At 39.8% G+C, this 24,679-nt stretch overlaps 1 long non-coding RNA gene across 1 annotated transcript in view; it reads left to right on the top strand.

Annotated features, from left to right (window-relative positions):
- The first annotated feature begins 6,717 nt into the window (after nt 1-6,717).
- Nucleotides 6,718-24,679, top strand: part of LOC146760677 (uncharacterized) — a 32,534-nt gene continuing 14,572 nt past the window's right edge. Inside the window, exons 1-8 of the long non-coding RNA XR_014947014.1 lie at nt 6,718-7,409; nt 9,482-9,524; nt 15,034-15,115; nt 15,271-15,398; nt 15,779-19,097; nt 20,025-20,560; nt 21,219-22,534; nt 23,412-23,616. This is a non-coding gene — a long non-coding RNA (uncharacterized LOC146760677). The remainder of the gene's footprint in view (nt 7,410-9,481; nt 9,525-15,033; nt 15,116-15,270; nt 15,399-15,778; nt 19,098-20,024; nt 20,561-21,218; nt 22,535-23,411; nt 23,617-24,679) is intronic.

The following is a 24,679-nucleotide window of genomic DNA, read 5'->3' as shown; positions in this document are numbered from 1 at the left end:
AGATTAAAATCAGGAAGGTGGCAGCTGTCATTAACACAACAGGCCAATACATCCATGGCTGAAGGAACAGATCTGCAGAAAATCCTGCTACCAGAGCAAGTGGGTGAGGGAAAACCTCTGTGGGAAACATGGCCAGCACTGCCTCCAATGTGCCACAACATCACAGCAAGTTGTTCAGGCTGGACGTTTACTTGTATGCTGGTAGGAGGGATGACAATGACCTATGGAGATGGCTGAAGAAGACAGAATAAGAAAAGACGCAGATCACAAGTAGTAAGAGGTGATCTTAGGTGAGCAACAATATGTCATGGGCAAAGCAAATGCGTTTTTTGTCTTTAACGTAAAAAAGCTATTAAGAGTGATGCTTGCATCCATTGTATTCCTAAAAATTGAAATGTGTGGCATTGGGGAGGGGAAGGGGAACTTGAAACTAAGGGAAGCGCTTTGTTGTTGCAGTATTTATTTCTCATAGATCTAAGCATCTGATGAGCACAAACTATGTTTTGTTTTAAACTGTACACTCAACAAAAATAATAGCTGTGCAATGCATGCTTGCCAAAACCCACCACTGGGAATGGGTTTGAATGAGTAAAAATGGGAGCTGGAGTTTTTAATTCCTTGTTGAGGGCTTAAATTTTGACTTTTAATAAGTTAATTTTTACTGAACTGTCTTAGGGAAAATCTAGACAAAAAAAAAAATTCTCAGTGTTTTATTACTGATGGAAACACAAGGAAAGAAAAGGGAACACTTCCTTATTGTTCATTTCTACAAGGCTAATTGTCATCTCTTCGCTCTCATCATCATAATTCATAGACACATTTCAGTATAGAGTTTTCTTCTGTGGTATGTGATATTTTAGTTATCAGAGTATCACAACTTGGGAGGGACCTGCAAGGACCATTGAATCCAGCTCCTGGCTCCACACTGGACCACCTGAACTCCAAAGCCTATATCTGAGAGTTACAGACTGTTTTTAAGATGGTCTTTAAGTAAATTCATGGAAATAGGCATGAAATTAAGTACGCTCTCTAACACCTAATAAATTCATAAAAAATGTTCATGAAATCGGTAATGGGGAAAAAAAAAAATCAGCTAATGAAATTCACCGGTGCTGCTGCTGACAGACACCGCTCCAAGATGGTGCTAATGATTTCAGGCATATGCTGAGCTATTTAACCCATGCTTCTTCCTTTTTTCGCCTTTAGAATTTCACAGGAAACCCTCCGGCGTGTTACAGCAGCAGAATCTGCTTTCTTCTTTAATTAAACTGGTTGTTTGTTTGAAAACAGAGTAATTGTTACTGGGGCAACACATCTTAAATTCCTGCTCTTGCTAATAAATCAAAGGCGTGCTGTCAAATCTTCATCTCTGTCTCCGGGAGGAAGTTTCTTCTTGCAAGCAATTAGGAATTCTCAGCTGCTCTGCAGTTCAGTGGGTTTTCTCTGTAAATACAAGTTAGCAGAGGTGAGCTGAGGCCACAGCGTGGCTCTTTGCTTGCTGCAGTCGCAGCGTGTGTTGTGCCATGAGCAGCGCTGTATTCTGATCTCTCTTACGTCTAGACAGATATTCATAATGAAATAGATGTCTGGATAATGAAGTAGACTTTCACAGTCCTAATGGGATTGAAGCCTGCAAAGGATGGAAAAAGAGCAACTTGCACTACACCCTCCAAGGCCCCTGGATTTCACAGGTAAGATGAGCAGGGCACTCGGGCTGGTGCTGCCTCTTAGCCTCACATTCTCCCCACACACTCGGCCCCGCTTGACCTGACTTGTACTCTTCAGGCTCAGCTCTGTGCAGGGCTGTGCCAACACAATGAGGGAGGCAGTGAAAATAAGCTTATGCAATCCTTGATCTAGTCCAGAATTCTCTGAAAAAAAACCCACGTTTCAGAATATAATTTCAGTCTTCAAATGTTGTGCACAACTGTGATCTTCTAATGAGTGATCAAGTATGTTTTTCTGGCATGTTTTTATGCTTCTTAGCAGGTGGAAATCATTCAGAACCCAAATGAATGACTGTATTTCCCAAGGGTTATTCTTCTATGTTTCAGGAGGTGGGTTTTTTGTGTGTTTTTTTTTTTGTTTTTTTTTTTTTTAAATAATAGGTAAGGCTGGAGGATGCTCATGTGATTTCCAGCAGAGGTAAGAAGCAATGGTAACCAAGAGCATAGGTAGCTGCTTTGTGTTCTGAGCAGAGTTGGACAACTAATGACAATATGACAGTATGTCAGAAACAAGCTATTAGACATCTGTTGTCTTTGAACTTTTCATGGCTGGGATATGACTAAAGTCGGGCGGAATAGAATTCTGCTGGGACAGCAGAAGTCATGGGACTTCACAGAATCCTTAAGGTTCAAAATAGTGCCATGTTCATCTAGTGCAATCACCAACCCATGCCTGTGACTGACCTAGACCACAACCATCAGTGCCAAATCCCCACAGTTCTTAAACACCTCCAGGGATAGTGACTCCACCACCTCCCTGGGCAGCCTGTGCCAATACCTTGTCACTCTTTCTGAGAAGGCATTTTTTCTAACATCCAACGTGTAGAATTATGTTAAATTATGAAGTGCCATTTTATTCCTTGTCTTTTAGGAAATCCTGAAGGGTTTATAAGTTGGGAGAACTTTCAAAGAATAGCAGAGAACTAAGCATTTCCCTCATGTTTTCTGAGGAGGTGCACCAAGCTTAACTCTGCATTTGCTGAATGCGCCCTCCAAGTCAAAAGAGCTCCAGGAAACTTCACAGTTAAATAATGTTCGTAAGTCTCTCCTGCACACGGTTGCGTTGCTCAGTGGTGCTCAAGCAGCTACTCTGCATGAGCATAAAAAAGCTTGCAGATGTATTCAGCAACCATACATTATGCATTTTCCCTTGTAACTGATGACCTTTCATAACATACCTGTGTGTTGGGCATTCATCAGTTGTAATGTGATCTATAACTCATGTAAATGTATCTCTACAAAACCCATTAAATAATATATGGACCTATTCAAAAAAGTACGACAAAAGGAGGAGGGTATGCATTAGTGGCCTCTTCCTTTGTTTTGATAAAAGGAAAATTCCCATTTGTCAGTATTTCAAATGCAAGTTTTTCAAGTTTTTTTTCTTCAAATGGTGAATGTTTAATGCTAAATTTGCCAGAAATTACATTTTTTAATTAAAATAATACTTATATGAATATAGATTAAAATAAATAAATAAACAGAAAAGAGTGGAGGCATTTCAGATGTCTTGGGTTAAAAATTAATAATAATCAGCAATTGCTATTGTGTTTTTTCCTTGGTCAACAAACCCACATTAAGAGGTAAGCACTGTGCATTGCCTGCAGCGTTTACCATAAGCATGTGCGCAAGGACAGGAACCTTTTGAGATCTTTGGTGTTACTAATAGCATTTTACTCAATAGAACTGTTTACACGAACTGAAATATGCACTGTGATTAATAGGGCGTACAGTGACATGAATTTTCTGATAAGATATATTGCTAAAAAATCATACAGCATAATATTTACATCTTGGGATGCTTTTAGAGGCAAGAAAATATGTCATCTTGGACAGGTAGGCACGAAAACCATGCATTCAGCTTTAGGAAAGAATGTAGAAAAGAAATGTAGGAATTTGCATTAGCTGTGTTTTAATCCTTTACTCTGAATTGCTGTGCTCTTTGGTACGCACAGAATAACTTTTATGGGATTTTATGGCCGGCCTTCTTTAAAGTTGTGCACGTATTATTATAAACTGAATCACATCTATTTAGGTTTTAGCAACGTGTAATTAGTTGAAAGAATATTTGTGTCAAATCCTATAACAACATTCTTGGCACAATGTCAGTTCAGTAAGTTATTAAAAGTAGGAATGTGTTCAGGGCATTCTAAGGGGAATAAAAGGACCTTTGGGGAAGTCTATAAGTTCAAACTCCTGTATCTTTTTAAGTTCAGAAGCACCCTTGGTAACTTGTGAGAGAAGGATGTGGATCGACTAAGGGGAAAACAGCAGATGTTCACTAATGCTTAAGGGGAAATATAGATCATGGTATAGATGAGAATCATGGCAGAATGAAGTGCTGACTTCAGATCATCACTGACTGGATGGAAGTTCTAGCAGCCATAATGGTAAGAGCAATAGTCTCTGTTTTACAGCTCTTGTGCTTTTACAGTGAGGTGTGAGGGACTTTTTTTCCTGAAACTAGCTGTATTTAATACCATTAATTTAACCATGACTCAGTGATCCACCCTCCTCCACAGAAATTTTGGAGGCCTTATTTGTCTCATGTATTTCTGGCGTAGTTTAACTTTGTGGAAGTTAGTTTATAACCACCACAGCAAACTACTACAGAAACCATGGTGATGTTGCCGGGCTGTTTTATTTTAGCTCTTACTAGTAAAAAATGGTGGAAGTTCCAATTTTTTCCAATGGTTGAAAGACTGTCTCCCCTCAGTGGACAGGACAGCAGCAGTTATTTCACCTGGTAGGGTTTCTGCTCTGTGGTTTTCCTATCAAACTGTGTGATTTTGGGTTCCCAAGTTACAAAACTCTACAGTGATTCTCTTGTGTGGGCAGCTGTGTTGATTTGTTTCATCCTGTTTTTGAGAGGAAGGGAAGAAGAGTGTTGTCTGTCTGTTTCTGGGCCTCATATGTGCTACATGATGTGTGTTACTTTCCACGATCATTTAGTAAAATGGTAACTTTGTTTCCTTCATGTGGAATTCTTATTAATTCAAGTTAAATGACATATTGATGCTGTTATTTTCAGAGGTGAAATGTGACCTAGATGAAGTAATGGCCCCTCTCAGAGAAACCTTCGCTGTACTGCCTTAGTATTGTAGTAGTTTAGAGGGGAAAAGAAACGAAACAGTAGTAGTTCTTCTGGTTCCTATAGTTGTGTTTAGAGATTTCTTGTCCATCTGACAGAACATGAAGGACTATGTGGTGTTATTATTCCCCTACTGATGTTTTCTTGTAGGCTAATGCTATAGCCTATTCAGAAAAGCTACATCAGCTCCTACCAGCAGCGGGCAGAGCGCAGAGTGCTGCTCACAAATGGCCAAACAGAAGTAGGGTTCTACTGTCTTTCTTAAGGTTAAGGTAGGAATATGAGATACACTAGGAGAAAGCAGATACCAGATGGAAATCAAAGTATGCAGCAGAGATTCCTGCTGTCATAAAAGTTGCTATGAATCCCAGAGGGAGGAAAAGACTTTCTCAACAGCACACTTATTGTTCCTTTTACCACTGTAATCTCTTCACTCATGCTCAATCTTAGGATACATTCCAGAACAGCATATGTATGAATTCTGTGTTTTAAACAGTCTGTTATCTGAAAACAGTGCTGACCGTAGTGGATGGAGATCTGAATTAGCTATAAACAAACTGTGCTGGGCACCCTCAAATTTGGGTGCTCATTGCAATTCATTTTGCTCTGCTTAGGTGCCGTAGGCTTCCATTTAAGAAATAAGGTCTTTAGGTAGATGTTTTACATAAGTAGGCACAGCATGTATGAGAAAACTGAAATCAGCATACTGTTCAATTGATAATTAGGATAGAAAAATGAGATGCATCTTAGCTGAAGAAAACTCACTGTTATTTCCTTACAGTGCTTTGGATTGGACAGGGGAAATAAATTCAGTCTTACTAAGATGTGTGAGACAGGTAGGGTATGCCTTATTACCCTGAAATTTATCATGCATCTCACAGAAATGGTTTTATCTTTGTCTCAAGCAGTATGTGTAGAAGTATGATGCAAGAGAGCATCTCATTTCTAGTGTCCTAATTAATAATTAAGTAACTTGCTGAAGATCTAATCCGGTATATTACGTGTTTGCTGTTAAGTCAGATTCAGTGGCTAAATAAAGACTCATCCTAACTTGAAGGGAAGCAGCTCCTTCATTTATAAGCTGTGTTTCCCAAACACTGGAACGTTTTATCTGCTGTCGGTAAATGGCCAAAGGAAGGAGAGCATTTGAGCAGCATTTGAAGTTGTTTTCTTTCCAGCAGAACCACCAGCTGAAATTAGAAACAAACAACAGCAACAACAAACACTGACGAGGTGTTTTAAAGGAACCTGGAATCCTGTTCTTCTTTTCTGAGAAAGACTGCACCCGAATTTCTATCTACCCAAAATTAATAATCACAGTTCTCTGTGCAACTCTCATATACCCATTGAAACCATGCATGAATAATCCACTGAATGGAGCAAAACAAAGGCACAAGAATCACTAAAATAAATCCTTTGTGGCTTTCAATGACCAGGTATATTCCTGCTAAAATTTAATCAGTGAACACCATTCCAGTTACCTTCCTATCCATGTGCCTTTTGGTAAGCTGCTTTACCCTCTTGCTTTGTCCATGCAAGGAGATATTAATCTTCACTAGCCACAGCCAATGATTTTTTTAAGGGTCTTAGTGGGGATGTACTGTGGTTGGACCGGGTGATTTTGGAGGTCTTTTCCAACCTTGTTGATTCTATGATTCTCTTACTATTGTTTTGCAATTGATGCTGCTAGTCTGACCGTGTGGTATTGTAGAAATAACTGCTATTTCTTTTTCTGTTGCATCAGGAGTGCACGCAGTCAATGCTTCTCTGAGTCATGTCAGCGACATTTAGCTATTCCAACTTTGTCCCAAATTCAGATTTTAATGTTACTTGAAAGACATCCCAAGTCACTATTAACACCTGAATGTCTGGCCATAATTCTTTAAATAGGCATTAAGAATTTTAGGGGCTTTTCATTGTATGGGTAATGTTTTAAATTAGTAATCTGGTCCTCCTACAACTTGCCTGATGCTGTTAGGTGACATAGTATTATAACTACATGACACACTGGTATGGCTAACTGGCACGCTGTATGCAAAAAAACCTGGCAGCTTTTCTCTAGTGACACAACAGCCACTAGGCTGCCCCAGCATCTCCTGCCAGGACAGTTCTTGTCAACTGGTTTTGCTATTACCAGGAGAAGGAGAAAGAAAGAGAAGAAAAAAATATGTAATCATGGTGCTGGCAGAGGTCTGCATAATCTGAACACCAAATCTGAACCTATTTTTTCTATTGTGGTGACTGGAGGTGTATTTGCATTTGCGGCTAATGTGGCTGTTCCATTCCACAGAAAATACTTTTCTGTCTCAGAGGACTTCAGACCTCAAAGCTCCCCGTCCACCCAAAGAATAAGAAAAAACAACCTTTAAGGCAGGGAAATATTATTCCTTTTAAAGATGCAAAGTGAAAATCTGAAGTATGATTGATTAAAAAAAGTAATAATAATCTCAAAGTGGGTCTGGCAGCATCCAAAATACCAACAAAGCTGTACATGTTAAGAACAAAAAATGTTGTTAATAATGCTACATAATCTTCTTCCCCATTTTATTAGTGCTCTGGAGATGATAATGAGAGGAAGCTCATCCTTGAAGGTAAGGTTTGGCTGAGCAGGTTTGCTAGATCTTATCAGGAGTATATAAATATCTATGGGAGTTCATGTCTGTCAGAAATCATTCAGACTTTTTGCCTTACTCCATAAGTATGTTTGTTTTACAAAGCCATTTTGCTGAGAGTATTAGATGCTTAGATTAGTAGATTAGTAGATGCCTCTTGCTTTTTGTTAATTCATATTGAAAAATAATTGATCAGATTGAGGTTGGTGGATTCAGTTTCGCTCTCATCAGATGACAGGTATTGGTTGCTTGTTACAACACCTTAGCATCTGATACTCCCAAGGTGGCTAAAACTGCACTATCTCATTTCTTTTAGGATTAGCATTCAACAACAAATCTATTTTCTGTTTCAGTGCAGGAGGCGTAGTGCTAGCCTCCTGGCAATGTTTAACAAGATACTGGAGCTAGGGCTGAATCTCTAGAAAGCGATGGACGAAATAAAACCTTTGTGTTAACATGATGTAAGCACTGCACACAGAATCTCACAAACGTAGATCCTGTAGCCTGGGTGGAGCATTTTGCAGTGCCGACAGTTGGCTCTCTGCTTTCATAAGACAGGGTCTGGTGGTGCAGTATGCTTGGCTGGCTGCAGGAAGAAAGGCCTTCAGAGAGGTACAGAATCTTTAAGTTTAGTATGACCTCTAAGATCACCTAGTCCACCTGTCAGCCTCTGTCTGTGTCCACTCTAGACCACATCCCTTAGTGCCAAATCTCTACAGTTCTTAAACACCTCCAGGGGTGGTGACTCCAAACCCTCCCTGAGCAGCCTGTACCAGTGCCTCACCACTATTTCTGAGAACAAATTTTTCCTAACATCCAACCTAAGTCTCCATTTGTGGCCTTAAGGAAAGTCTCCCTTCTCAATATTCCAGTAAAGGAAGTGCAAGTGTTTTGGCCCATATCAGTTTCCTTATTTTTATGAAGGGGAGCTAAGAGGATGTGCGCTGGGACACCCTTGGTTAGAGATGTGTCTGATGGGGAGCGTGGTCTGCTGTGCAGGTTGAAAGTATTAATGGGGCCTTGCCACCGCACTCTCACAGCTGAATGTGATGTTTTAGCTGCTGGCACTAAAAAAGCAGGGCCGTGCATTAGAAATGTTTGTCTGACATGACATTCCCAACCTCCATGGCATAGTTTTTGCCTGCAGCACTGATATGTAACAACAGAGCATCACTGTGTGGGAGTCAGTCTTTGAAAAAGCAGAAGACAAATATTTCTCAAAAGCAGGCTCTCATTTATATGAGTTATTCACTTTTAGGTGGCCTATAACCTGCCTGTCTGCCTCGCACTGCAAGAATCCCCTTGCTTCCCTGCCTCCTGCTCTGGAGCTCAAATGTGCATGTAACTGGAGCAGGCAGCAGGACACAAGTGTTGGAGGCTATCGGCTCTGACCCCGGTGCCGCATGGAACCTGCATGTTGGGTTGTGAGATAGCTTTGCTTACCAGCTTTCAGATGTCACCCTCCTCCAACCCAGGGAAAGTGAGCCAAGATCTCCATTATTGGGAAGAGGCTCTGATTATCCTCACAACGGCAGGCATGGCTGCTTCTCGGTGTACTGTTTCAAAACAGCAAATGCTTTTTGCTGCTTTCATGAGCAATTCATTTCAGTGATAGCAGTGCTCCACGTGCTCCTGTGATCCCTTTTCTTTGCACTGTATTCGGAGACAATAAATCAGTCGGACAGGAGGTATGTGTTTATACCACACCTGCTGTTAGACTGATACCATGACAGCATACCGCAGTATTCATACAGCTGTATATTATCCTTTCCCATGCAAACAAGTCCTGTCTAGAGTGCAATAAGCTGCAGTTCTGTTGCTGTTGTACCATTTGTCATGGCTCAATTATAGCATACCAAACGAGTAATGAAACTTTATCCAGTTTTTGCTAGCACCTCTCTGGTGCTGTCCTTGAGTTTTTGATGGGTGAGTCTGCAGGGATGCTAATGGGAGATGGGCCTCAGAGTAGCCCCTCCTGATGTCTTCATTCACATTTAAGGCCTCTTTAAGATTCCTCAAACAAATTTCATGTTTTTGTTTGTTCCCTGCAGGTTGAACCTTTGTGAATAATGAAAGTGAGAGAAACTTGATCTGGTAAGCTAATAATTTAATAAGTTAGTTAATTTAACATGAAAGAAGCAATAAAAGACTAAGATTCCCCTGTGCTGCTCAATTATTAGGTGGTCTTATTCTTGGAAAGCAGAGAGGGCCTCTGCAAGCCTTGTGCGTGTGGAGAAAAGGGGCTTTTGTGTAAGCAGAACCATGATTATTGGGTGGGAAAAGGCTATGAAAAAAGAGAAAAATATTCATGGCCCTTCAACAGCGCCAACATAACTGCTCCAGCAGTTCAGATGAAGGACTTGATTTGATTAAAACTGCTTACTCTTGTTATTTAGAAACGCTGTTCCATTGGCTAGATAGGAATTGGAGCATAACTGCATATAAATGTAGAGGCTGAGAATCTGTATGTGTGCACATATGTCTGCACATAGAGAGGAATGTAAATAAAAGACATAAGGAGCTACAACGATGGCTACCATTCTGATCTTTATTTTCATTTGATATGTCATTTATTGCTCTGTTTTTACATGTAATATTCATTTTAAAACCCACTTGCACTTAATGACAGTTATAGGCACAATTTGTGGATGGCAGTCCAGATACTGAGGGTCACTTACGGTATGTTAATGTTGTCTGTCTGTTATTCTAGGACTTTTTGAGCCTGGTGTACTCAAAGTGAGAAACTTATTTCCTAGCTTATTTCCAGGCATGGGATTAATTTTTGTTTCTCAGTTTCAGAGGACTGTGGCTGTGCATTGGCTGCTTTTCTATGAAGTGTGATTATCTCTGGTTTACTAGGAGCTGTGGTCTTACACTGGCTCCTGATGGGACTGGAAGCCACTGGTCAGCACTGTGCTTTCTCAGCTGCATGATAGGCAGGCAGTGGAGCACTCCATCCCCACTTGTAGCATGTGAGTGCATTGCAATGCCTACATCCTCTCCTCACAGTCTTTTCTAGCAGCCAGGATTTCCCCCAAGCCCACGTACTCCACTCTGCTGTCACATTGCATAGCAGGTGTAGGCTCCTAGTGCTCCTGATTTGTATCCACAAAGAGATTCCCAAAATCTGCTCTGACACTAATGAGTAGGAGGAAATTGGTTTCATGCAGACGAGTATGTGTAGGTGATGCTTCTGCTCCATGAGATGAGTCAAGGCTGTGAATCCCTTGCCCTTACACCCAGCAGTCAGCATGCCACTTCACCTAAGTGTACAGAGGGCATAATGGCACGTCCACAAAGGCAGGTAAAAGAGTACCAAGCATGAGCTTCTAACTGGTGCTTTATTTAGCTGCTCAGTGCCTTGAGCAAATTAATTGGCTCAACATCCTATAGCTCTTTCCGTTCAAGTTTAGTTTACCCTAACTGGATTTAAATAAAGCATCATCTCAGTGTCATCGTCATTGCATTGTTCAAGTTCCCGATTGGCAAAGCAGAAGGCAGCTCAACTGGAGTTGCATCCTAATGGCTTCAACGTAAATGTATTTCCAAGGGAAATCATTCTCAGGCTAATACCCCACAGAATTCTAATTCAAACTGTAATCCTCAAGTTTCAATTATCTGAGAAATACTGTGAATGTTTGAAGCACCAGTGTCACCTGAGAAGATAAGATGAGTTTGAGTGCTCAGAATCTTAAGAACTAGGTAGCTGCAGCCTCTGTTTTTTGTCTGTTTGCGTGGTTTCTTCATTTATCCTTACCAAACGAGCACTCAGAACAATGGAGTTAAATGAGCATCAGAGTATAAAAAGAAGTCAAAGGGTAGAGCGGTGGGAGGATGTACTTTTCCTCTGGTTGGATAAGAAAACTTAAGACTGAAGAATTTTGCTGTAATTAATATATCTAATGCTTTGGTGCCCATCAGCTCTGTTCCAGACACAAAAACAGGCACTTTTCTACCAAAGTGATGAGGTGTTTTCTTTAACAAATGCTGTGAGTTGAATGCATCAAATGCAGCAAGCATTCTGAAAGCATTATAGCCTATGCAGTACATATACATACATTTAGAAATTTGCTTTGTGTCAAAACCTCTGTAGAGATTTGCAGCATCCATAATGATTTTTAAACTACTCTGTTTATTCATTTTGGTAAATTAGTATGCAGTGAACAGAAAGTACAGCTAAGCTGAGTTTGGCCACAGTTCAGGTGTGTGCATTCCTCAGGAGGAGGGCAGCCCTGAGTGTTCTGATCTGGCATTCTAGACAGGTTGGTTATTTGAGGACACAAAAATGCACCAAACTAGGAATTTCCACCTGGTGTCTGTTCTGAACAGACACCAAATGTATTATGTTTTTGCTGAAACCTCTCTATAGGGCTTTCAGAAGATTTACAAGCATTACAGCATAAAGCCACTCGCTCTTGCTCTGCAGTACAGCGTTAGTATCAGAGTTGCACTCTGTGCTGGTCTACAGTAAATGATAGAGTGTTCCCTATTATCACATTTCTGCATCAGTTTGTATACTGGAAGTCTCCAGTTACTTAACAGTAGACTCTCTTAAATAATTTATTGTTATTACATATATTTTCTATGATTGTAGTGCCTAGGAGTTTTAAACATGGAACTGAACCCAAAACCAGTGTGAGGGCTGCTTGTAACATAAGATGGCATGATATGTGCACAAAGAATTAAGCCAGTGTTGGGCAGCACAGAGGGCAGGGGTTAAGCACATCGGCTGCCTGCCTTCTGTTTTCATAGGCGTCGTGAAAAAGAATATACCTTGTGGTAAATGGCAGCAGACAGATCTTAAGTAAATGAAAGTAGATAGGGAAATAGAAGGTCCTTAGAGCTGAAAGTGGGCAGTTTAGGTTTGCTGCAATGGCTTGAGGTAAGAGGAATAGCCAGCATGAGCAATGCACAGGTGAAGTGACATAGGCAGGCAGGAAAACTATCTTGGTAGAGTGCTCAGGGTAGAGATTGGTGGGGTGAGGCTGCACTTGGGAAGGTGTGAGTGTAGGATGTTGCAATATTCAGGATGGTATGAGTTGAAATAAGAGCTCTGGCTGTGGGAATGGAGAACTCGTACAATTTCAGAGACCTTATACAAAAAAAAAAAAATGACAGGTGTTAGGACGTAAATTGGACATGAGAAGTTGGAGTGAGGGGCTGCTTTTCCATTGTGGGAGGAACAACTGATCTCACATTTTTGAGTTACTTTTTTTTCCTTTTCTAACCCCAGCTTGGAAAGTCATGACTGTACAGCACTGAGATGCACCCACTGGGCTGACATGTGGTAATTCAGTGGCGTGCCTCAGTGTGCTTTTGCTTCAAGTTTCAGATGAGTTGCCAGAATTAAGGAATTCCATAAGGATGTCGGTTGTAATTAAAATTAAACAAAAGTAAAAAAAAAACAAAGAAACAACAACAAAACAAACAATTGGCACTCAGGGTTTCAGAGAGTTGGAAAATACTACTAAGATGTACAGGAAATTAAAAGTGAAATAGTAGGAACTGAAGACTTTTACTTGTTAGAACTCTTGAACCACGCCAGATAGCTACAAGTGGTAGTAGGAACATCTTCTGCTCTTCTCTATGCTGAACATATGCAGGCTGTTTCAGAATAGGTAGCGTTTATGATGCTTTAGGTCCAAAGAAATGTTATAACTGGAAGTCTGGGCTCCTTAATCTCTAATGCAGATTTTATCTGTAAATGTCTTGGTGGTCTCTGAGCTGACAACAGAACTGAAAATAAAGCCTAGATTTTAAAGCCCCAAATAAAACTCACATACTCATATAGGCATTTGCTTTGTCTTTAGTAGGATATTTACTCAACTCAACCAACTCTGGTTAAGAGTTCACCTTTATTGGACAGTCTAGACATGGCTTCAGCTCTGTAAACCAACTTCTTGCCCTCTGGAGTCAGCTTGCAATTGTTTCATACCTTCAAATACTATAGGTCTATGTTATTAAACATTAACCATATTTGTACACTTCACATCAAGCTTCTTTCTAAACAAGCTTAATACAGCCTTTATATAGTATTATTTCTACCTCCAGTACTATATTTTCACCTGCTTCAGTGATTGCTCCCTTGACCCTCGTGATATGGATCAAAATTGCAGTCCATTGGTATAACTTTAGATCCCATTGTTGAGCAACTTAATTCCTGTGCTTGTGGTGGTGGACATTTCAGTATCAGTGGTCAAGCAGATCCTGCTGCTGAGCTGTGTTAACTGTGCTGTCAGAAGCTGTGTGAATGCAGTCTTCCACACAACAGCAAACCTTCCCTTTGACTTGCAAAAGACCCTTTTGAGACCATTTTGCTTGGCTTTGTTACCAAATGGGGAGGTCGGTGGAGGCACAGGAATCCTCCCATTCTCCAGGACTGAATAGGAACAAGGTCAGTTTCCTTCTTTCTTTATTGGTCTTGTTCTAACTTTTATCGGCTGTGATTGCATTTAATTACTTGTGCTCTTATAGTCGATAAAAAGTAAGAAAGTAAAAAAAAAAAAAAAAAAAAAAAAAAGCGTGTAAGTTAAAGACCATGAAAGAGATAGGAATTTAGCTGTCCAGACTGCTGTCACATGTAAATAGTGGCCATTTATCTCTTGAACTAGTGGAAACCGGTTTAACATTTCACCTACAGAGAATGCCTGTGTGCTGAACCTCGCTCAGCAGTAGTGGAGCTGTCATGCTTGTCCAGCACTGCTCTGAGGTAGAGATGTCAAGTTTTACAACCCGCTGAAATTAGAGGTTAATGAGTTTCTTATTCATAGAGCAGAAATAAACTTGATCCCCTCACCCTGCTTCAGGTGGCTGATGGAGAGACTTATTTAAGTGGTGACACAGAGGAATGTAATGGGCTGAAGATTGATGATTGAGGACTCGGGATGAGCTTCAGTGCTTTACTGATGTTGGGAGAGGTGCAAATTCTTCCTGGGAAAGAAACAATCTCTTTCCTATCAAGAAGAAATTGAAGGAGTAACTCTCACTATGCTTCTGGAAGATGCTTCAACATAGTCCTTCTGAATGGACAGGCGAGGCTATCAGTGTCTGCTAATAAATGGGAGACTTGTAATCCTCTGAACTACAAAGCCACCTGTTCAGGACTGAAGAGGGTGGGGTCAGTAATTTGTGCTGGTGTCTATAAGCTATTTGTTGTGAAGATAGCCTGTCTGGGGTGCTGGGTGAGAACGTGAGGGTTTGCATCGCAGGCTGTAGGCTAGATCCAGAAACTCTCGTGCAAATACAGCCTTATCAATTGTTCAGATGAGTAAGGAGCTGGGCTTCAGTATAAGCAAGAAAGACAGGAGGAACTGCGGAGCAAAATGTCCACACATGGGGCTCCTTCTCTTGTCTCATCCTCATGGGTCAGTAACAAAGTTACACTGCCTTCCCCAAGAGATCATTTAAACCTACAGCCCTGGAAGTCAGTTGTTTCTTCCGGACATGTAGGCAGTAAAAGAAAGCTGCGTGCATAGGTGCAGGTTTTTGCATACAAACAAATGTCATACAATATATTCTATTTAACAAGCAAGATTTTACTGTCTATATGATGATGGTCTTCTCTTGGGAGGTTCTTAACGGATTTTTTTTTTATCATTATCAGAAACGTTAGTCTTTCTCTGTGCCATGCACTGAGAGGCAGCAAAAGGTGAACAGCACAGAAAATGGATACAGTGTTCTGAAAGGTAAGGAAGGGAAACGGTCATCTCATATACTACCTTTCTTTCAGTTTGTTATCTCTGAGTTTCTTGAATCTTAGTCTAAGGAGTTTCCTCACATTATTCTGTCTGTAAATTATTAATATGCATTTCCCCATCTTTTATTGCTCTCGGTATCTCAGCTTCCTGTGGGACATCGCCAGCTTCCAGCAATGTGCTGAGGCACCACTGCTAGAATCCATCAGAAAGGAGGGGAGACGGAGCTAACAAAGTGACACTCTGGGATTTGTGCTAGAATGGATTGTCATAGGTGAATAACTAACAGTATTTTCTCTCATTTCTGAAAAGCTCTGTAGTTTTGTTGGAATAATTCATGAACCAGCATTTTTACTTGTCATTATTTAAGGTAAATCTTACATCTTTCTCCTGTTTTCATCAATCTCGGTGATGAATTCTGCCATTTATTCATGTTAGGCTATCTCTCAGAGCATCATTGCTGGTGTTTTGTTCCATTTGGTTTAAAATGTCTTGGAGAAGGAATATTTCTCTGAAGGGATGCAAAAGTGAGGATGCAGCCCAGGCCACCCAGTGGTCAGATATTAATGAAGATAGCTCTATTATCTTTGCATCCCACTATTGCTAAATCTGTAGAGCTCTTAATTCTTCTTCCTACTCTGTTTCACCTTTCAGACAACTAGAAACCTGTAATTATGCCAAACCTTAGCCAAAATCAGGTTGTGCAACATGTTTGTCAATGAACAGAGACGAGTGAATCTCTACAGGATCTGTAGCATGCTCAAATACGGCATGGATCCCATGGTTCTCTTTGATATGCTTTGGCAGTGGTATGTACAAGCAAGGTTTTTCTGTTCCCCTGCCTATGTACTGTTGCAAACTCCCGTTAGTTAGATCTATGTGTTTTCCATAGTACTGTTTGTATTTTTATTTTTTTTTTACTTTTTCTCATCCACAATGAAGAGCTTTCCCTTATTTAACTGTTTAAAATCCATTTATAGTGTCAAAAAGTCTGCTTGGGTTCTACAGTTTCTGGAGATCTCCATTTTTAAAGCGAGCTAACTAAGGCTGAATGCTGTCTGATGACTAAGAAGATATAAAATGTCATTGATGGGACTGGAAAGTCTTCTACAGTTCTTAGAACAGTCAGGATTTAGTTCCTCCTCTGCAAGACATATATCTAGAGGCAGACAGAGATGAGTAATCACATGGTAGTGCTCAGAAATGGCTATCTATTAAATGGAAATTGTTCTTGTGAACTTCTTCAAGCCCACAGCTGCATTCTTCACTTCTGTGGGATATCCAAAGTCAAGTCTTGAATTTGCTGTGGCTGGCTTGCAATCAGACTTACTAACTAGGGTAGGCTGACTTTCAGAATGTGTAAAAGACAGAACAGCAACTGTGGGAATAAAAATGAACTTTCTTCATTGTTGGCAGCTTCCTTCCTCTGACTTTTTGACCTCATCCCAAGGTCAGTTAAATGCTTCAGAGGAACTGGAACTTTACGTCACCATCTGTGAGGTAGATGGAGAACATTTCATAAAAGTGACAAAAGGTTTCCAGGGAGATCTTCTCAGTGAGTAACTTGTCTTATTGTCAGTTCATGGACCTTTTCATGGGGCAATTTACTGGTTTGTTCAAGTGTTCTCTCACAGACTCGGTGCCCCTGGATGTTCCTCTTCTGGCTCAGTGGTGTCAAGTGAACCATCAAGGCGCTCAGCTGGAGTCGTCCTCCTTCTTTGGTTACCCATCCTCTGGCCCAGTGCATCATCTGTGAAGTACTTTTCTCACTCCAGATGAGAGAAGTCATTATAAGGGAAAAGTACTTTTTGACTCTGGTTGATAAGGAAGGGAAAAAGCAACAAAAACAGATGAGCACTAAATGAAGATGATCCTGTTGACTATACAAACTATCTTTGAAGATTTCTAAACAATCAGAAACTTCAGTTTGTTTTCAGCATATGCTCCCAGGGGAAGGTCATCTGATTCATATCCGTCAAATGTTGAAGGGATGAGTCACAGTCAAACAAATCACACTTTTCTAACTTGTCTTTACACATACGGGAAGGAATAATCTCTCTTCATTTAAAAAGAATTTTCTTTTTTTCTTGGTAGACAACACTCAATAACTTAGCCCCATGTTATCTGTTTTCCTTGAATTATGAATATTTATTCCCCTCCATATCCATAAATAATACATAATCTACAGTTGCCTCATTTTTTTTTTCTCTTATGACCTTTATACATATCCTGTACACTACATTAAACTCCCTCACAGTTATGAAAAGCTCTAATTTCCAATTGAAACTTAATTCAACACCTACAAAGAAACCTGTCTTCAAATAATGAGCACTAGATGTTATATTCCTTACCAGCAGGCAGCTAGCACTGGACATGAGCAGAAATGTGCTGCTAAAGAAACAATCTGTTTATGCCACAGAGTTAAGATGTGATAAAATGTACATGTTCCTGTTCCTTGTCTCACTAATCCCATTAATGTAGAGCTGTGAATAGTGCCTGCTGTGTGCAGTACCCCTGACAGGAGGCTGTGCAGATGCAGCACCTACTTTGTTTGCTAAAAAAAAAAAAAAACATTCAAAAGAAGACACGATTGACCTTTGCCTCCTCCAGAGCCTGTTCCGGGATGCATCATCCCCTAGGTGAGTTTTCACTTGGCATTTACATTTACTTTGCTTTGTATGTTCTAGTGGTCAAATACATTTCAAGAGCGGTGTTTACTATAGTTATGTATTTTGTGGTAGTGTTGTGCATTGCAACATACAAAGGTGATCACTGCTGCTTATTGGTCAGAAGAGGTGGTTTTCCATTGTACTTTGTCCAGCAAAACAAGTAGTACTGCTCAGCCAAATTCCCTCCTGGAGCAGTTTAGTTTGCAGCCACCCTGGGGTAAACATGTGAGGGTGGATGTATGGGGGTGGCTGCTGGGCACTGATGGTTTGAGCGAGGTGAAAAGCTATAACAAAGAAAAAAGCTTCCAGAAAGAAGGTATGCTCTGTACTGTGATCTGAATATACAATAAGGACATCTTCAAGAAGTGTTCAGGAAATGAAATTAACATTTTATTTATTTATTTATTTATTTATTTTATTTATTGTTTGCAGGAAACTGAAAACTTTCTTTTCTTGCTCTCCTTAATTGGTAGGAGACAACTATTTTAACAATAATCATCTATTACCATTTAAAAAATATATGAATGCAATTTTGTCCCCATGCACCCCAAACAGTGCTCAGGGAATGTCTCAGATACTACGCATTAAGAATCTGGACTGTTGTCAGAAACCTAAACTATTCTGAGTTAGACAAATATCCCCATTTTAGAGAAAAAAGTATCCTGATGCACAACAAATGAATCCAGGACAATTAATCATAGGACATATCTGGGGCCACAGCCAGATCCTCTGACTCACAGTGCTTCCTTTTAGTTGAGTTTAAAAAAAAGAAAAACTGATTTATTTTTCATAATTACATCACATAATTATTTATAAAAGTCGTGCGAAAGACCAGTTAAAAAGTTGATGCAAACTTTCTCGAGGAGTTGTTTTTTAGTTTCATCACAACACATGTTTTTAAAACATTAATATCATGCATTTGTGTAGTAAACAGTTGTGGGTCTCTTTAATGTTTTCGTTTTGGTGTCTGAATGAAATATTTCTAAGTTATTTAAAAACCTTTGAAATTTAATCCACTGGAAATACTGCTTTATCATATTTCCTTCTCAGTTCTGAGCTTTCATGTTTCCAGAAAACTGGATGACTCTGAAAAGGGACTCGAAACTCTTCGCAGCTCCTCTGGTTTATGAATGGCCATTTTCCAAGACAAAAAGTGATGCGCTTAAGATAGGAATGTAACTTCTAATGATATTAAAATATAAAAGAAAAAATAGTGCTTAAGTGTGAGTTTGGCTGTGGGACATTGGAAATGTGGAAGAATTTTAGACTTTTCAATGCAAATAGACAAGCTGTATCGTTTCAAGGTGAGTATGGAGCCATTTTACTGACTAATTTAGATCCTTCTGTCAACCCATATGAAATAGTGCAATAACCATCTCTGCTTTGGAAATATCATTTTTCTCCAAGTAATAATTATTTTTTAAATGTTCTTTATGCGTATTTCATTGTTGTGTTCTCTTTTTTATTTCTTCAATCTCTGAACAAAAATAATTTTGTCTGTAGGTCTCAGGTTCCATTTTGATTCTTGTCCTGTTATTCTTTTTCATCTTCAAGCCCAGACTAAAATTGTATATCAATTCTTCTTAAAAATGAGCTAAACAGAGCTTTCTTCTGCTCAGCTGCTGCTGCAGCTCTGCAGTACACAAGTCCCAGAGCACTTGCTGCTGGCTGTTTTGCTATTGGGCATTCAGTAGCCCAAACAGGCAACAAAACACAGTCACAGTGTTGAGGATTTTGAAACCTCACCCAAATGGAGAACTGACTTCCAGCAGCAATCAAACTCAACTGTAGATACTGTGCTTTTGGCAATATAATCATTTTATATTGTTTAAAATATCATAAAGCCTTATTTTTGCTTGTGATATGCCTTGCGAATGTAAATTTCTCTGATGTAGTTGTATTTACATTTTAGAAAGACTTAAAGACCACTTCACCCAACAAGTTCACAAAACCCATCCCAGAATTGCTGTACAATTGTACCAGAGTATCTTATGAAGACATACAAAGACCTCTGGAGTTGTAATGCCTACAGCCGTATTCCTGGATGAGTGTCTTTTTAGGGAATAGCATCTTGCCCCAAGTTTTCTCACCGACTGCACAACGCACTTTTGATAGAGTGAATCAATATCTTGTTACATGAGGGAGATCTCCGATGTGATTTCTGAAGCACGGAGAAAACTGTGTTAAAAATAACATTTCTTTCTCTGTTTTTCTCTTCTTGGTTCTTTTAGAGGCATATGTGGAAACAACACAGAGCAATGTAGATAAGCAGTCCAAATTATGTGTCAGATGGCTTTACAACAATGGATGACTTTCCCTAGTGCCACTCTGTCTGCAAGGAATCCTGGAGCACTGCTTGAGAGCTGCCACAATATCAAGTTAACTCATGTTGTTGGCCGCTGCCTATTAGTCACTACTTTGAGAAGGAACAGCAGCAACAGGATACTTGAAAAGAAGTACTGCAGCTGATGATTTGCATTATGAAAAATGCCAACATCTGATCCATTTTTTTATGTCCTTGAATATCTGATCTTTGGAAAAATTACATGTGGAGTTCAGTATGTTGGGCACTTGCTCCCTGAGTGATGGAGTCCAGAATCTGTTTAAGGATCCCAGCAGCCCACCTCTATTTCATAGAAGACAACCCCTTGAGTGACAAAAACCTCTTAGAGGGGAAAAAGAACGTGAACAATTCTATTCCAACCATGTTGGAAGGAGACCACCTAAGTTGTTGCTCTAAGCTGTTCCTGTAGAATCTGATTCCCAGGTAATCTTCATGTTTATTTAAGAGAGAGAGATCATCCTGCTCTTACACAGAAGCTCTCTTAGCCTTTTGAAGATGCTCCAGGCTAATGTATGGAGCCTAGAGGGTGGAATTCATAGTTAGAAATCTATTACCTTATCTCCTAGTGATTGCTCTGAGCATCAAGAAATGTAAGAAAGGAAGGGCCCCCCATCTCCTTCTCAGCTGATGCTGCTCAGCTCCACACAGAAGAGCATATTTCTGCAGAAAGGCAGAAGCAGAGCTGTGAGTCACAAGTGAGTCAAAAGAACAAAAGCTTAGTGGGCAAAGACTGGCATTCTTATGATATAAAATCAGACTTTTGAGAGTTGTCTATTTAAGTTTAACATCCTTTATAATTCTTAAGTGGGATTAAGATGTCCAAAACAAGATTTCTTCTTCCTTTCATTATTACCTACAGACATTGTTACAGAGTTTACTATCTGTGTATGAGTTAGGTACAAGGTGAGGAGTTATCATAAGCAGCAAATTTTCCTTGCTTGCCAAAGCTTACAATGGAGAGCAGCTTGCCTATCCCTGTAATGGACGTACACGTGTAGAAGATTTTTAAATGGCAAATAATGAGCAGAGCCTTTATTATTCATACCAAATTATTAATTGTTCTTATATTCTTTTTTTTCAGATGAGTTTTCTGTTTCAATTCATTGAAACCTTTTCATTAAGAGGAAGACAACTGTAATAATCTTGAATAATAGTAGACAAACCTGCCCCTGTTTCTTTTCTCTTTCTTTCCCATTCTCTCTTGATTAGTACAACAGCTATAGAAATGTCACTTAAATACGTTAAATTCATTTTGATCAGATGAATGGATGTATTTTAGAACCCAATTTTTGTGTAAGTGCTTATATATGCTGTCTGAGATAAAGAAGTCAGCAAAGAGCATCACACTATTCAAGCGAGATATTTTCAGGTAAGTAAGCTGAACTGGTCATGCACGACATTGAATGCTGCTGAGAAAGTCCTCAGCAAACTCTCTTCCTCCTTTTCTCCCCGCAGACATGCAATAAGTTCTCCGTACATTACACATTCATGTTGGTAAGGAAGCCTTCAAGCCACTGTCACCTAAGCAGCAATGAGAGTAGGCTCTAGTTAAAATCCTTTGGCTTTCACATTGATAATGAGCTGTAGGCACTGCTCTGTTGCTCTTGTTATTTTTGTAAAGCTGTTTGGGAGCTCCCCTTAGAGAATCTCCCCCAAGAAAAATATATTGTTCTCCTTCCACCCTCTGCACATCAGCTGTCACATTCAAAGTTGTGTGCCAACACAGCTCAGCCTTTGTGGTCAGAAATTCATTTTCAAACAATGCATTCCAATTCCTAGGTAAACTAGTGCGTGTTATCCAAACCTCTAATATATGTAATTTCACAAGGATCGGCGTAGCCAAGTACACAGAAGCCTAGAGCTGGCACGTCAAACAAAACGTTCTCTGTTAGAAGTAAATATGATTTCATTGTGATTGAATAATCAGTGTTTTGAGTGTTACTGTCTGAAGTTTTGCAGTGTATTTCAAAGCCTAATTTAAAAAGTACACGCTAACACTTCCTGATTGTCTGTAGAGCAGCTGTTTTGTGAGATTTAATGGCGAGTGTGAAAACCTAGCTCTGTTTAAGCCAGCTGCACTAGTCTCTGGAGTTTTTTTGTTTTGGCAGTTTCCCACCTTCTCTTTCAGGATACAACTTTCTCCTTCACAATGGGACTTTCGACACCATTGATTCCAATATCTAGTTATGTTTTAATCTTGCAATGACGTGTCTATAAAAGGATCTCTTGACATTTTTTTCTTGGTTAACTTGGGTCAAGGTCACATGAACATGATGTGGCCTGCTGATTCTCATGATTTCAGTAAGATCCAGCTGTCTTTCAGGAAAACCTTCCTCATAAAAAAAAGATCGTGACAGAGCTGGCTGGTGAACTGGTCATCTTCTTTTACAGTAGTTGGTAAGTCAAAACAAGACCACAGAAGCCATAGCTTCACTCATTACTGATGTTGGAGCTTAAATTTGCAACTGCCTGCCCTTGGGTCAGATGTTTTGTTTTGGGAGGTGTAGGTGTTTTGATACAAGGCTAATGAGGCTGAACTCCTTAATCTCCTGTGAGGCATAAGTCTCACTCAGAGATGATAAATCTTTGAGCAGACTGTTACCCCACATTCTGATTAATTTACTCTGTAAAGCGTTGCTGTGTGATATGGTTTGAGAACCATTTTCTACCTAATTCTTTCCTGTGCCTGGCACCAACCTTCCCTTTTTCAAAACAGCAAAAGTAGGCTGGATCTTTACCTTTCTGTGCTAGGGCAGGGCAGATGTGTGCAGCACAAAAAGGGACAAGACTCCTCTAATTATCCGCAGTATCAGTTGTTTATCTTCACTGCCTTTCACCCACTACCCTGCAAAAAAAGTGTCATTCTCTCACTAAGCAGTGTGCAGTGCCTACGTTAGTCTTATTTCAGACAGCAGGGCTTCTCAGGTGGTGTGCAGCAGCAGATTTGGAGCTGAGTATGTTTATTATAGATGGACTATGCACTTTGGGCAAGTGTGATGAAAATTCACGACAAGGAGTTAGGAGATCCTATTACACAAAGCGCTTCTGTTCCATTTAAGATATAAATATATATATATATAGTTACCATGTATGATGATGATGGTTACTGTCAGAAGTAATGCTCTCTCCATCAGGAGTAAGACCACTTTTGAGGAAGAGAAGAAGTGAAATGACTTATGCAGTGAGAAGGCTGGTCCTAGACTGGCTGGAAGAATCTTTCCAGCCCTTTCCTCAGCTGTACAACAATTTAATAAACACCTGTTTAACACTGCAGTTTACCCAATCTGGCTTCAAGACCTTGGACACCTGTACTACACACTGATGTTGATAACTACCTGGACATTGATTTGATTAGGACAAAAGCCTACAAATCCAAGTTGATAGGTCTTGTACCCTGCACAGAACCCCTGGCTGGATTGTGCCAAGGCTGGCATCCCAGTGTCACAAGTGCTGCTGCTGCATGGCCCTGCTCCCCCCAGGTAGGTCAAGGCATTGATGGCAGTTAGGCCATCCCTGTGAGATTCTCTTGCTGCTAACGTGGTCCTCATCTTCATTATCTGTGTTACAGTAGCACCTAGAGGTACTTTTTATCGGGCTTATAAGACCCCATTATTCTACCTTGTGTGTCCTATTGCTGAGCTATAATACAACACAATCTCTTGAGCATTAAATTTTTTTTAATGAAGCAGTTAGAATACTGCATTATTTGAGGATCATTCAGCTTCTTTTAATCCTTATTTGATTTAGCTTTATTTTACTAATGTACATTTTGCTGCTTGTTGTTATCTTTCTCTTTGAATCTGCTTAGAAATCCATTTACTCTGGGTAATTGCTCCTTCACAAGGCACTTTTCAGTAATGTTTAGCACAATGATTTCATGTTAAAAGATGATGTTAAAATAAAGTGGCTGTCATGATAAAGACTGTTTCAGGAAAAAAAAAGAATCAAAATCTACCATTTGTTCCTGTTTCCAATTATCCTCCATTACAGGTAATAAAATAATGTGAGTAAAAGTTACAAGTGTCATGCTTAAGGGGAACTTGGATGTTCATCAATAATATCAGAGATGACAAACCTAATCTTGTTTAGTTGCATACACTGCTGCAGTTAGAACTCACATGTCTGATTACAAGACTGTCATGGTTTAATAATTTTGTAATTTTTGCTATCAGTATTCCACATCATAACATCATATAAAGCATGAATAATTTTACTGAATCTGCAACTTATCAGAAGAAGACTACATCTCCCAGGGAACAACACGATAGGTCACGGGACCTGGACTCTATATTAACTCTGTCGCAGAACAGACTGACGTCTTTCGAGTTCTGGCGTTCAGGGGAGTGTGTGGGAGCCTTCAGCCGTTCGCCTAGATTTACAGTAGGCCTCTCGGTTACGGGACTCATTCTCTCTCCTATTTTGCTTGATTCGTTAGCTCAATTTCAATTATATTGTATTATATTGTGTTATCCTGTATTTCGATATAGTATTTAGTAAATAAGTGTGCCTCCTTAGATCGTTGCCGCTGTTTTCTTTTCCTAA

Source organism: Coturnix japonica, chromosome 5 (genome assembly GCF_054131305.1).
Source record: "Coturnix japonica strain WE chromosome 5, WE-NBRP24, whole genome shotgun sequence".
Lineage (NCBI taxonomy): Eukaryota > Metazoa > Chordata > Aves > Galliformes > Phasianidae > Coturnix > Coturnix japonica.
Note: the sequence above shows the minus strand (reverse complement) of the source record. Positions and strands in the feature narration are given on the sequence as shown.